Source organism: Esox lucius, chromosome 12 (genome assembly GCF_011004845.1).
Source record: "Esox lucius isolate fEsoLuc1 chromosome 12, fEsoLuc1.pri, whole genome shotgun sequence".
In the NCBI taxonomy this organism is placed as follows: Eukaryota; Metazoa; Chordata; class Actinopteri; order Esociformes; family Esocidae; genus Esox; species Esox lucius.
Genome location: NC_047580.1, coordinates 16,921,966 through 16,935,209, shown reverse-complemented (window position 1 = coordinate 16,935,209; position 13,244 = coordinate 16,921,966).

The window sequence follows — 13,244 nt, the reverse complement described above, 5'->3', positions numbered from 1 at the left end:
AACCCCATGAATGTGTGTGCGTGGGTGTGTGTGATTAAGTGAGTAAGTGAGTGAGTGAGTGAGTGTGAGTGTAGGTGGATGAGTGGAACTGGGCATTGTTTAAAGGAGAAACTGAGAGGGGAAAACTCCACTACGACCAAATCACAAATTCATAAAATTCATAAACTAATACATTTGATCAGTCAGCCTCGCCAACCTTTGACTGTCTTATGATCAGCCTACCTGGTATCAATGTAAGTATACTGTGCAGTTACACAGCTACTCGTAGGGGTCACTGCTCAGACTTTGTGTGACTTCAATATACCTGTCAGTCACAGAAATGAGATCCATGTCATTTGCGTGTATGTTCTTGTATCTTTTAAACGATGTGTGATTTACTGTAACATTCTTAAATAAATGTACAGGATGTACCATATCACACACACTGAGTGTGAGAGAGAGATATCAGAGTTATTAGTTTAGACACAGCTTCACTATGAAGCTATGATGTCCTGTGATGTCCTGTTAGGACGGAGACACAGGAAAAAGCATGGGACAGGATGTCCCCTGAATGTACTCACAGCCAGCATCAGATAAACAACTAAACAAATCAAAAAGCATATAAATGTGCCAAGCTCCACCTCTTTACAACTTCAGCATAGCAGTCAAATGATGATGTCACTGGTTTCAGATATTAAAATCATTTATTGAGCCGTTGCAGTTAGCCAGAGCTAAACTAAAGTTTACAGATTCATATAAGACATTTGTACTTGGGTGGTTGACATTAATGCCTTTAATGATTTATTTATTTTTTACTTCATATATTAGCCATTACAATTTACTCTTAGATTTCCAAAAATATGTGTGGTCTTTAAGATTTTGTATTGGAATCTGAATGTATTCACCAAAGCGTTGTATTAGTGCTTAAAAATTATATATGGTGTGACATAGAAGTTATTGTATATACATTGAAAATGGAGTACACTTTTCTTAAGAAACTCTCTTTATCATCAATCAATCAATCAAATGTATTTATAAAGCCCTTTTTACAACAGCAGTTGTCACAAAGTGCTTTACAAAGACACCCGGCCTTAAACCTCAAGGAGCAAACAACAGTAGTGTTGAATTTCAGTGGCTAGGAAAAACTCCCTAAGAAGGCCGAATTTTAGGAAGAAATCTAGAGAGGACCCAGGCTCAGAGGGGTGACCAGTCCTCTTCTGGCTGTGCCGGGTGAGATATTAAGAGTCCAATTGGAATAATTTATACATTTCTCTGGGCTAAATCTAGAGGCTATTTGATTTTAGACTAGGTCAGAAGTATGACCAGGTGGACAAGGACAAGGACAGGGACAGCAACGGGCCCCCCAAACCAGGGAATCCGCAGGTGTGGACCAGGACCTCATCTCATCCTAAAATGTAAAACTGGAGGAAACTCAGAAAACACTGTGGCCCTACCCGGGGGAGGCACCGGACTGGGCCCAACAGGCAGGAAATCAATCCACCCACATTGCCAGGCATCAACCAAATGGACACCCACCAACCACAACCCCCCTGAATGAGGGCAGAGTATTGCCAGCAGCATACAGCCCAATTGCACAAGTGCGCAACAGAGAGTCAACAACAAGCCAGTGACTCTTCCCCCGAAAGGCATTGGAGGGAGGGCATCCCAGTGGCGACGAGAGCCCACCTGGCAAGACAGCAAAGGTGGACAGTATAAAGCTTACTGGTCACCTTCATGCCCCCGGGCCAGGCTACACCTAATTATAAACCGTGCTGTAGAGATTAGTTTTTAGTAGACACTTGAAAGTTTGCACTGAGTTTGCATTTCTAACCTTAATTGGCAGATCATTCCACTGTAGTGGAGCTCTATGAGAAAAGGCCCTGCCGCCAGCTGTTTGTTTAGAAATCCTGCATCTTGCGATCATAGGTTAGGTGTAGGTATGTATGGCTGGATCATTTCAGCAAGGTAAGTAGGAGCAAGTCCATGTATTGATTTATAGGTTAAGAGTAAAACCTTAAAATAAGCCCTAACCCCAACAGGCAGCCGGTGTAAGGACACTAGGACAGGAGTAATGTGTTACATTTTTTTTGTTCTAGTTAGGATTCTAGCAGCCATGTGCAGCACTAATTGAAGTTTATTTATTAATTTGTCTGGATAACCAGAGAGAAGAGCATTGCAGTAATCTAGTCTAGAAGTAACGAAAGCATGGATTAATTTTTCTGCATCAGTTTTTGATAGAAAGTTTATAATTTTTGCAATGTTTCGAAGATGAAAATAAGCAACTCTTGAGACATATTTTATATGTTATTCAAAAGAGAGGTCAGGGTCAAGGGGAATGCCAAGGTTTTTTACAGTTTTTTGGGATACAACCATGCAGCCGTCGAGGTTCACAGTGAGATCTGCTAACAACGCTCTTTGTTTCTTGGGTCCTAAAACGAGCATTTCTGTTTTCCTTGGGTTTAAGAGCAAGAAATTCTCTGTCATCCACTTCCTAATATCTGAAACGCACGCTTCCAAAGAAGCTAATTTTGGGGCTTCTCCATGCTTCATTGAAATATATAACTGTGTGTCATCAGCATAACAATGAAAGTTTACGTTGTGATTTTGGATTACATTGCCCAGAGGGAGCATATATAGTGAGAACAATAATGGGCCCAGAACCGAGCCTTGAGGAACACCAAAGCATACCTTTGACTTGTCAGAGGATATGCCATCCACACTAACAAACTGATATCTTTCAGATAAATAAGATTTAAACTAGGCTAGAACATGTCCACGTAGCCCAATATGGGTTTCCAATCTCTCTAAGAGAAGGGAGTGATCAATAGTGTCAAAAGCAACACTAAGGTCAAGAAGCAACAGGACGGATGCGGAACCTTTGTCTGAGGCCATTAGAAGGTCATTTGTTACCTTCACGAGTACAGTCTCAGTACTATGATGGGATCTGAAACCAGATTGGAGTATTTCATAAATGTTATTTGTCTTTAGGAAGGCATTCATTTGTTGGGAAACACATTTTTCTAAGATTTTTGGGAGGAACATAATTGTTTGTCATTACTATCTTGAGATCCAACATTTCCTTGTGAAAATTCATTACATTTTGTATTATTTTTCTTAATCATCATGCAAAGTCTGTTCTCAACCTATTAATATATTTTTGATTAATTCTGACAAACACTGTTATGCATCTAACAAAATGCTTGTGTCTCTTGCTGATACTATTTTACATTTGGTGCATTGAGATTTTTATGATTTATCACTAACAAAGCCTTTCTTTGTTCACAATTCTGAATGTCACACCAAATATAGTGTCACACCATAGGATGAACCACACCACACTACAATTTGACAATGCAAAAACATGTATTATATGCATTAAACATTCAAACAAAACCAGTTTAACAAGAGTCACACAAAGGTGTGAAACATTGTTCCACTAAACATTGTATTGTACATGGTTATCAGACTTAGGACTAGAGTAGAACCATATTTCTAGTGAGGAACACACTAATAAAGAACAGTATCACAAGTAAGTGTTTACAGTTAAGTCTGTTGAATATTAACTACTGGTAAGTATTGATTACTTTTAACAACCCCTAAGTAAATCAGTCATATAAACAGGTTAGGTAAGTAATGACAAATGGTCTTTTTCAATGCAAAATAATTGGTTACTTTGACTGTAAGAGGTCAGCTAAAAGAAAGAAATTAATAACACTTGGATTAGTCAAGTGTTCAAGGTCAGCCCAGCTGTAAAACTAGTCTTCACTAGTAGTGAGGAGAGACAAAAGAAAGCATTAAATAGGACAAAACATACATTAAGTTTAGCTATTAGTTGTAAAATACAAAAATAAATTGTTAGCTCGAATGAATAATTATTCAGTTTTTTGGAAAATTCTGTTCATGTCATATGGTGTGATGAATAGATCATATGAAGTGACAAGCATAACCTGTCACACAATGAGACAGAGTGTCACACCATATGAGGTTTCATGCATTTAGTACAAGACTGGGTCTAGTGGTTATGCGCTATAATCCTTGCAGTATACCCACTACAACATGGTAACATAGATTTAAAAGTAATAAAGACAAAAAAAGTAATTTATCTTTGTCATTTTTGTGTAAAAAGTGTCGCACTAAAAGACACTGGGAAAGGGTAGTGAAGTGGGAGTGCCAAAAATATTTAATTTATTTAAAAAATGACAACAGAAAACTCACATTGTAACCCTTGCATGTACTTCTGAGGTGTTTTTAGTAACCCCTCCTCTCCAAGGATTGCCCATTTAAATATCACAATGTTATGTCACATCATATAATATCCATTTCTAGGACAACATGTTTTTGATCAGAACTGACTCAAATTAATATGCTTGGACTTTCTGTACTTCATTGAGGAGAGTTGCGTTTAGTTTTCCTAGTTTTATTCAAGTTCAAACTTTCTGTAACACGCTTGGGACAGTCACTCTATATGAGCTTTTTCATGTTTTTTAAGTAAATGATGAATTGCATGAATGTTATGTTCACATAAAGCACCATGTTCTGAACAATAAAAAAATAATAATTGACAATCTGAAACTTCAACTTTAAAGAAAGTTAGATGTGATATAATCTTTATTTTTTCTCACTCACAACAGGACATGAAATTGTCAACAAAAAAAAAAGGTTCCCAAAATTCAATGGATTAAACCATTGTTTGTGTCCCATAGGTTAATACAGAGAGTAATGTAAATTAACAGTATCTAACCAACAGTCATAAGTTGCTACAAAGAGTAGTGTTAATAAAGAATACCTAACCAACAGCCATAGGTTACTACATAGAGTAGTGTTAATTAAGAGTACTGAATTATACACCAATAAATTCATAAAAAATCCTACAATGTGATTTTCTGGATTTTCATTTCTCATTTTGTCTCTCATAGTTGAAGTGTACCAATGATGAAAATTACAGGCCTCTCTCATCTTTTTAAGTGGGAGAACTTGCACAATTGATGGCTGACTAAATACTTTTTTGCCCCACTGTATGTTATAATATTTAAATAATGGTTTCACACATGGCTTTAATAAAAAAACACAATGGTGTATTTCCCCATTATATATTTTTTTATTATTCTCCCATTCTTGTTAAGTTTGGCATTTTTGTATGGCCCGGGGAATGTAGCACTGGAAAAGTATTCTCCTGTGAAGGCAAGGAACATACATGGGTGGGCATAGCATTTTGCTCCTCGCTTTGACCGCCCAATACGAGGCTCGAACCAGTGATCCACTGACCACAGTGACAAATGTCACCCAGGAAATGTCTTTACCATCTCCCTATGGAGAGATTTCCCCTTGCAGTGCAGGGGAAACAAGTAGAATACCTTGGTAAGGATGCAAGTAGAATACCTTGGTAAGGATGCAGGTAGAATACCTTGTTAAGGATGCAAGTAGAATACCTTGGTAAGGATGCAAGTAGAATACCTTGGTAAGGATGCATGTAGAATACCTTGGTAAGGATGCAGGTAGAATACCTTGGTAAGGATGCAGGTAGAATACCTTGGTAAGGATGCAGGTAGAATACCTTGGTAAGGATGCAGGTAGAATACCTTGGTAAGGATGCAGGTAGAATACCTTAGTAAGGATGCAGGTAGAATACCTTGGTAAGGATGCAGGTAGAATACATTGGTAAGGATGCAAGTGGAATACCTTGGTAAGGATGCAAGTGGAATACCTTGGTAAGGATGCAGGTAGAATACCTTGGTAAGGATGCAGGTAGAATACATTGGTAAGGATGCAAGTGGAATACCTTGGTAAGGATGCAAGTGGAATACCTTGGTAAGGATGCAGGTAGAATACCTTGGTAAGGATGCACACAAAACTTTGGGGAGCGTCTGGGACATGTAGCCCAGAGGATCAACTTCTTTGTCAGGAGGTTTTTGAAATGGGTCAAGTAGAGACATCTCTCAGCTGGGTTTGGATCCCACAGGGTCATTATTAAATGGGAGAGAATGTGATAGAAGAAAATTATTACCCAGGACTATTTACACAATGGAAAGGAAAGCCATGGACTGATGATATTTATCCAAAGATTTAGGTCCTGTAAGCCAATTATTCTTACAGTTATTCTTACAGTTCCTCTGACGGGTACACTCAAGTTGAAAGGTTTTCAGCTGTCCTTTTAAATTATCCAAGGAAGGAGCAGTATATTTTACTGTTTAAAACAACAATAACCTTTTTGAATTCCTCAGTGAGTGAGGAATTCAAAACAAAGTTTCTCAAGGGCAGCGTTTAGATAGGCCACTGTTAGGCTTTGTTCACATAAGAAAGTATGTTGTTACAAAGTACGTCCTTTTCAGGCAATCTCATTCCGCTACTGGTTGGACAAGTGTTCCGTTTGCAGCATGTGAAGGAGAGCCTGCTTCAAATCAAAGATTGCATTCATTTTTGAAGATTGGTTAAAATGAGCTTTCAACAGAGTAGAAAAATTTACTGTTCCAGAACATACAATAACAAAACATGTTACCTTAGCTTGCTTTAGCCTAGAAAGAAGCTAGGTTGCTAACATCTGGTTTTGCTGACAGGCAGTTTGAAAACCGCTAGGGGGCCAGCACAATGTAATGCAGAGAAAAAACTTGATAAGAACAAGGCTATATAAACCATCCCTTGTACTGAATGAACTGAATTGAATAATGTTTTATTACATTTGTGATAATGTTTTATATTAGAATTGTGTGTATTTGAAACAGTTTTCTCTGTATTACAATATGGTAATTTCCCATAACTGCACCTTTCGATAGCAGTTTGATAATCATGATCGAATGACAGCTTTTAAAATGTGTTGATCTACTGGAATTTTTATAGACAGATTTATTTCGACTCAAGATATAGCATGTTTGTGCTGAAGTATTTTTGCATTAAATTCTGTTCCTTTGATGAATGGACTTGTACTATTTCTATTTAGTCTATTTAGAAAGTACATACAAAATCTGTACTTTTCATTTAGAACAACATTTTGAAAATCTTCCACATTGTTCCCGGGAAAGCTTGTAAAACGATTGAGAAAAACTGTGATAGAGGCCACTCCAGTGTGTTAATGCTTTTGAAGTGGTACTGGAGGTGAGAGTATGATTGGCCCACTTCAGCATAGGTAAACACTCCGATTAGGCCTGAAGTTTCTTCACAAGCACAGCTACTTAGTGGAAGGTCCTGACAGTGACAAAGGACTATTAATGCTGTGACAATGTTTAATGCTGTGACACCATTTTCAATTTGCACGCCATTTTCACGCTAGCCCTGGGTGTATACTGTAATAATGTACTGCACAGGAATTATAATTTGCTTCGTTTCATTCTTTCGGTAACTATTTTGCTCCCTCTTATCTCTCTCCCCCTCTTTTCTGTCTCTGTCCCTTATACTCTTCCTCTCTCTCTCTTTCTGTCTCTTTCTCCTAATTCCATTTTTATTTAAAGGGCTTTACTGGTATGGGAAGTATCTTACTCTCTCTGTCACACTGTTAGATGGGATGAATCCGGGCTCTTCAGTTGTTTGACGTCCCAGGGATATTCATCGTGCTGGGTGGCTTTAAATGGAACGTGGAGCTCAGCTTTTGTATTCTTGCCAGAAACACAAACCTGTGCATTAGAAAATCTATCTTCAATAGAAAACGTTTCCGATATTTAAGGGTTCTCTAAGAACTTATTAGGGTTCCCCTACGGTTTTAATGGAGAAAAAAAACATATTGGATCCTTACAGAATATTTTCATAAACGAAAGGCATTCAACCCACTCCTCAGGGACTCCCAGATGTAAAACAATTTTGTTGTAGCACAGGCAAACCTGATTCACTAATCAAGGGCTGGATGATTACCTGACAAGTTGAATCAGGTGTAGTAACTCTAGCATGTATACATATGGCTGTGGTTCCTTGAGGACAGAGTTGAATACCTCTGGTTTGAATGTGTTTGTGTGAAACGTTTTAATTCCCTTGACCAATACTCTCTTGATATTTTATTTTAAAACACTGACAATCAAAATCAACTAGTGTATTTGAAAGATGCGTTGCTTGCATAAGTATTCAATCCCTGTGCTGTGGGAATTCACAGTTTACACATTGGTCTCCACTTTTAAAGTCGTTGCCATATTTTCTGAATAAAACCCCTTCTTTTTAAGAATCATTAGGCTGTAGTAAAATGAAGACAGGTTTGGTTGAGGATTCTCTTGCACCCCTGTGTGGTTGTTTCATGGAATTGAATACACGTAAGAGGGAATTGGAGGTACAACAGGAGGTTAAAGGTACAGTAAATGGCAATAGTTTCCTGGGTTGGTAAACATGGGCACAGGCCCAGCCAACACTACAGTATCCTAGCACTGCGTTCTCACTCCTTTGTTTTACACACCCACGTTATGTCTGTGTCCAACCTCCTTATCAGTAGTTCAACACAGTCTCAGGGAAGAAGAGAGCCTTTGCTATGCGTGGAAGGCAAGCTCCACTCACTCCAATCACAAATGTTTGAATACATACTGAGGGAGTCTGTACATCCTGCATGTTGTTCACAGAGGCTGTCCCAACATTCCTATCACTCGTTGACCAGGTTGGTTTTCTATCTGAACGGGGTGTTCATTTCCAAACTGAAATCCCTTTAGAAGGACTTACAGTGTCATTTCAAGTCTTACTGGAGACATGTCCTGACAAAGGTATATATGAAAATGAAGAATTTCACTAAAACTACATTGAAAAAAAGCTATTTTGTAAACTGAAATTAAGCCTTAATATAGTCATACCTAAGTTATATATATCAAGTCCAGTTTGGTTGATATATATATGTGTAGAGTTGTTGATGTACAGTCTGAAATCAAATTAAACTTGAATATTCGAGTGGAATATAAATCGCAATTTTCTCTGAAAAATAATAGTAAAAAAGGTCAGTGCCTTGTTTGCACATAAAATGGGGGAGGGGGGGGTCGGATTAGGCTATGTAAAATTAATTTGATATTGTAATGATCAGGATGACTGTCCAAAATGTATACCAGGTCAAGGAGAAACCTTATCAGGAAACTACCAAGAGGCCAACGGCAACCATAACAGAGCTACAGTAATTTTAGCCTGGAACTGTTCACTGCCTGCATAACCACTGCGAGTATTCTCCAGCTGTTGGGTATGGACATTACTCCCCATAAAAGTCTAGATATATTTTGCAAAAGGACACATTCAACCTCCCAAAATAATGTGGTAAAATGTTTTGATGGTTTATCAATGAGTGGAATACAAATGCAATGTCTAGGAGTGCTAGGTGGCTGGAGACCTCACCAGAGTTTTTTGCTCTAATCCAAGCAAACGGTACTTCCACAAAGTGTTTGTTGTTATATTTGACTGCTTCGTGGCTTGGCAGCCTTGATAGGCTTACGTTGGCCCTTGGCAGAGCCTTTTCCTATGCAAATTTGAACATTGCTAAAGTGTACCTTTCTGTGTCATGTACGCATGGAGCTAGAGAGGCAAAAAAAGATGTTCAGTTGTACTTTTTACAAATTGGGTTTGCAGGCTTCTGAATCTGCCAGATTAATGCTACCTGTAGATATCAGTGTTTCTAATAGACATAGTTCTCATCTAAATAGTGCCTATATTCATACAAAAAATTTATGATGAAGGTGAAACAGCCACCAGCAACAGGCTTTACCTCAACAACAAACAGAACCAGTGGCTGCATGTCAAGACAACAAACTTGAACAGATTTAAAGGAGAAAAGAAGCACTGGTTTGTTTATTCATCAAGTCCACAAGGCTGTGCGGGAAGCCAGCCATCAGAAAAATCAAGAAATATCTTGATCCAAAAAAGTTAAATGCCTAGTGCCGCAAGAGCATACTCATTTGAAGAAGGAATACAGAAATGCAGAAAGAGATTCTAAAAGACGTTGGTGCAAGAATGGATGGTGTTTTGTATCTGGTCATAAACGCATGCATCTGAGACCCCTCTTCCAACAATGCATGCATGCTTTGTTCAACTGCTATAACAGTGGTATTCAAACCTTTCCCCAGGGACCCCCTAATATCTCACTACGAATCTGAGACCCTACCTACTAAGCACTTGCTTTGAGTGCCCTGCATGGTCACATTTCACTGACAAAAGTACGAAGGTGGCTAGGGGTTTAATAATCACAATACGTACAATTACAATAAAATACACCTACCTGTAATCCAAAAATGTGTATTTAATCAGTCTACAATGTTACATACATAACAAAACATGTCTAACATGCCATGACTTCATTTGTTCCTTTTTATCTCATTCTCTCAGAAAAAGGTAAAAGTAGTTGACTGTTAACTATGAAGTTTAAAACTCACTGAATGGGCAAGGCAATTTCCTTCCATCATCTTTCTTGTGCCAGTCTAAGCACTTGTCCTTCTAAATACAAGTCGCATTAAGATTGATTTATAATTTAAACCTTGCCAAATCTAACCTTGCAAAACACCTTGTATTAGTGCCACCCAGTGGTAAGAAGTGACATCCCAAAAAACAAACCTATGCATAGGCTACTTTCTGTCTCAAACACTAAAAGCTACAACAAATAATGTAATACAAAATAAAAATGTGGTTCTAACACTGAAATCAAATAGAAACAAGTTAAATCTGAAATCAAAACTTAAATAAAGGTGAAAAACAATAATGATCACCCTATTTTAATAATTTAATAAACTACAATAATCTTACAGAGTTTATAAACAGAAATTATTTGAACACACTCCAGATATCAGTTAATCTCCAGTGTTTCCAGTTCTCCACTTTAAAGCAATGTTTTCTACCATGTTGTGACATAGATGATGTTGCATAAACATTTACACAGCAGTATTATTTAAAGGCCCTCTGTAGTGTCTTGTAAAACTGCCTGCTTCTTTGATGTCTTATCTTGGCTTGGAGACTCTGGATTGTGTGTGTGTGTGTGTGTTGTGTGTATGTGCATGCGTGTTCATGCATCCATGTGTGTGGAAAATATTGTCATTTTGACAGCACAGATAACAGGAAAAGTCCAGCCCTTAACCTACGTGTCTTACAGCTAAATAATGTTTCACACAAATAATAAAGGATGTTATATGAAAGAATCACTGTGGGGAAAGTAAAGAGGAGTGTATGGACTGGTGTCACTACTACCAATGATTTAAGCTGCAGAGGTGAGCTGGTCTCCGGGAGTGGCTGTCAGACTGGGCATATTTAACACTGTGATTTGTGCTCCAGAATGAAGAGAACAAACCAGGTTTTGTGTCTGAATCACCAACCAACCTTCAGACAGAAGAGTTATAGAAATGTTCTTCATTTCCATTATATAGATTATTGTTAGGCTATATCATCTATATATTCTCTATGAATCTTACCAGGGAGTGAGTTAAGTGAAAATGACCACGTCCCGGTTTATTGTTACTCCCTCACTTCCCTTTTTACTGTCATGTACTGTCATATACAGACATCTGATCCTCGCTTGTGGAAGTGACAGTTGGCTGATTTACGACAATGTCAATGTCTTAATGACACATACAGGTCAAAGGTTGATCATAAATAACGTGCAAGAGGACTCACTTGTTTTTACATCCCCACATATTTTAAAGATTCCTAGCGGTCACAAAGCAAAGAAAAGGGATTCAACAACAGATTCAGGAAGACAGACAAATAGAAGCAGACAGAATGCTGCATGGCCATTAATTAATGGTTGGCTATGGTGTCTGGCTTTTGTTTCCTTTAGCATTTGTCCTTGAGACAGACTCACCCTATCAAACACTCCTATTCTGATATTATTGTTAAACTGTACCTCTGTTTAGTCATGCAAATCATCTCTCATCAATTCCTTGACCCATTCACTGTGAATAACATTTCAATTATTCATTTATTAACACTCACATTAAACCTCATGTTAAGAACCGTTCACTATGTTCAATACATTAACATAGTGTGGGATTTAGCCCGTTAAACACACAAAACATGTGAGAATTAGGCAGATATGATGTATAGAATGTGTAGCCTATTTTCACCAAGTATATTTAATTATGTTAAAACAATCAGATTAGTAGGGTAACAGATATGCTAACCTGCTATTCAATCTGACAGAACCTAAGAGGATCTGCAGGAAAGCATGGTGAATCCAACACTGGTATGGAGGTGGGTGTCATAACTAAGGAGGCTCAAGGACATAATCACAAAGAGGATTCAAGTAAGTTATAAGTAATGGGGTCTGAGTACCTGAGTAACGTTCAGTTTTTTATATGAATTTGCAAACATTTCTAAAAACCTGTCTGTGCTTGGTCATTAAGGGGTATTATGTGTAGATTGAAGAGGGAGAAAACTGTATGTAATCAATTCTAGAATAAGGCTGTAAGGTAACAAATGGTGGAAAACGTCTTATGACACATTCAGGCTAACCTCACAGCACAGGTACAACAAACACAACAAAGGGGCAACACAACAAAAATAAATAGAAATAGCTAAAGTTGTCAACGGGTGAAACCCATAATTATAGTAACTACAATTTCATTACAAGGAAATAGACTTCTGTTTCCGTCAGAGGTCGCACTTCTCCAAGTTTTCCTTTTCGCCAAGATCCATCCACCTGCCAGGTGTGGTAAATCAAGGCAATGATGAAACAGCATGATCAGTAAACAGGTTAGATAAACAATTAGCATGCTGATGCTAGGAATATCCACCGGAGCTGTTGATATTTCTCTACGATAAGCGGCCTCCATCGGTATATAGAATGTGCCGGTCCAAACTGCCTAACAACCGCAGACCGGGTGTGCCTGCGCCAGCCCAGGACCTCCAAATCTGTTTTCTTCTGCTACAATAACCTAATTTCTCGTCACCATGTGGCAAGTTCTCTTAGCAGGTTGGGAGCCTGTGAGCTCATATTTGATTGGCAAGTATTCACCTACGGGCGAAAACAACCTTCCCGCAGCCGCTGTGGAGTTGCTGCGACAAGGCAAGGCCATAGTCACACACGTGGCATCAGCAAATTGTTATGGGAAAAGAATGTAACAATCTTATTCTAATATAACTGACAACATTAGAAATAATGTAATAGCACGTCACGTAATGTTTCCACAAGCAGATTTTGACAATACATTTTTTACATATTTCTTATAATTGTTTTGACTCTGAGGATAAAGGTCGCTATGGCAGTGAGAAACCTAATAACTTTTTCAGTAAAGGTACATCATTGTCAAGGATAAAAACTTCTGAATGTTTATTTATAGAGGGGGTCTTGTCACATTATTCTCCAATACCTTGACATAGATCTCAGAGGTTTGGTAACAGAC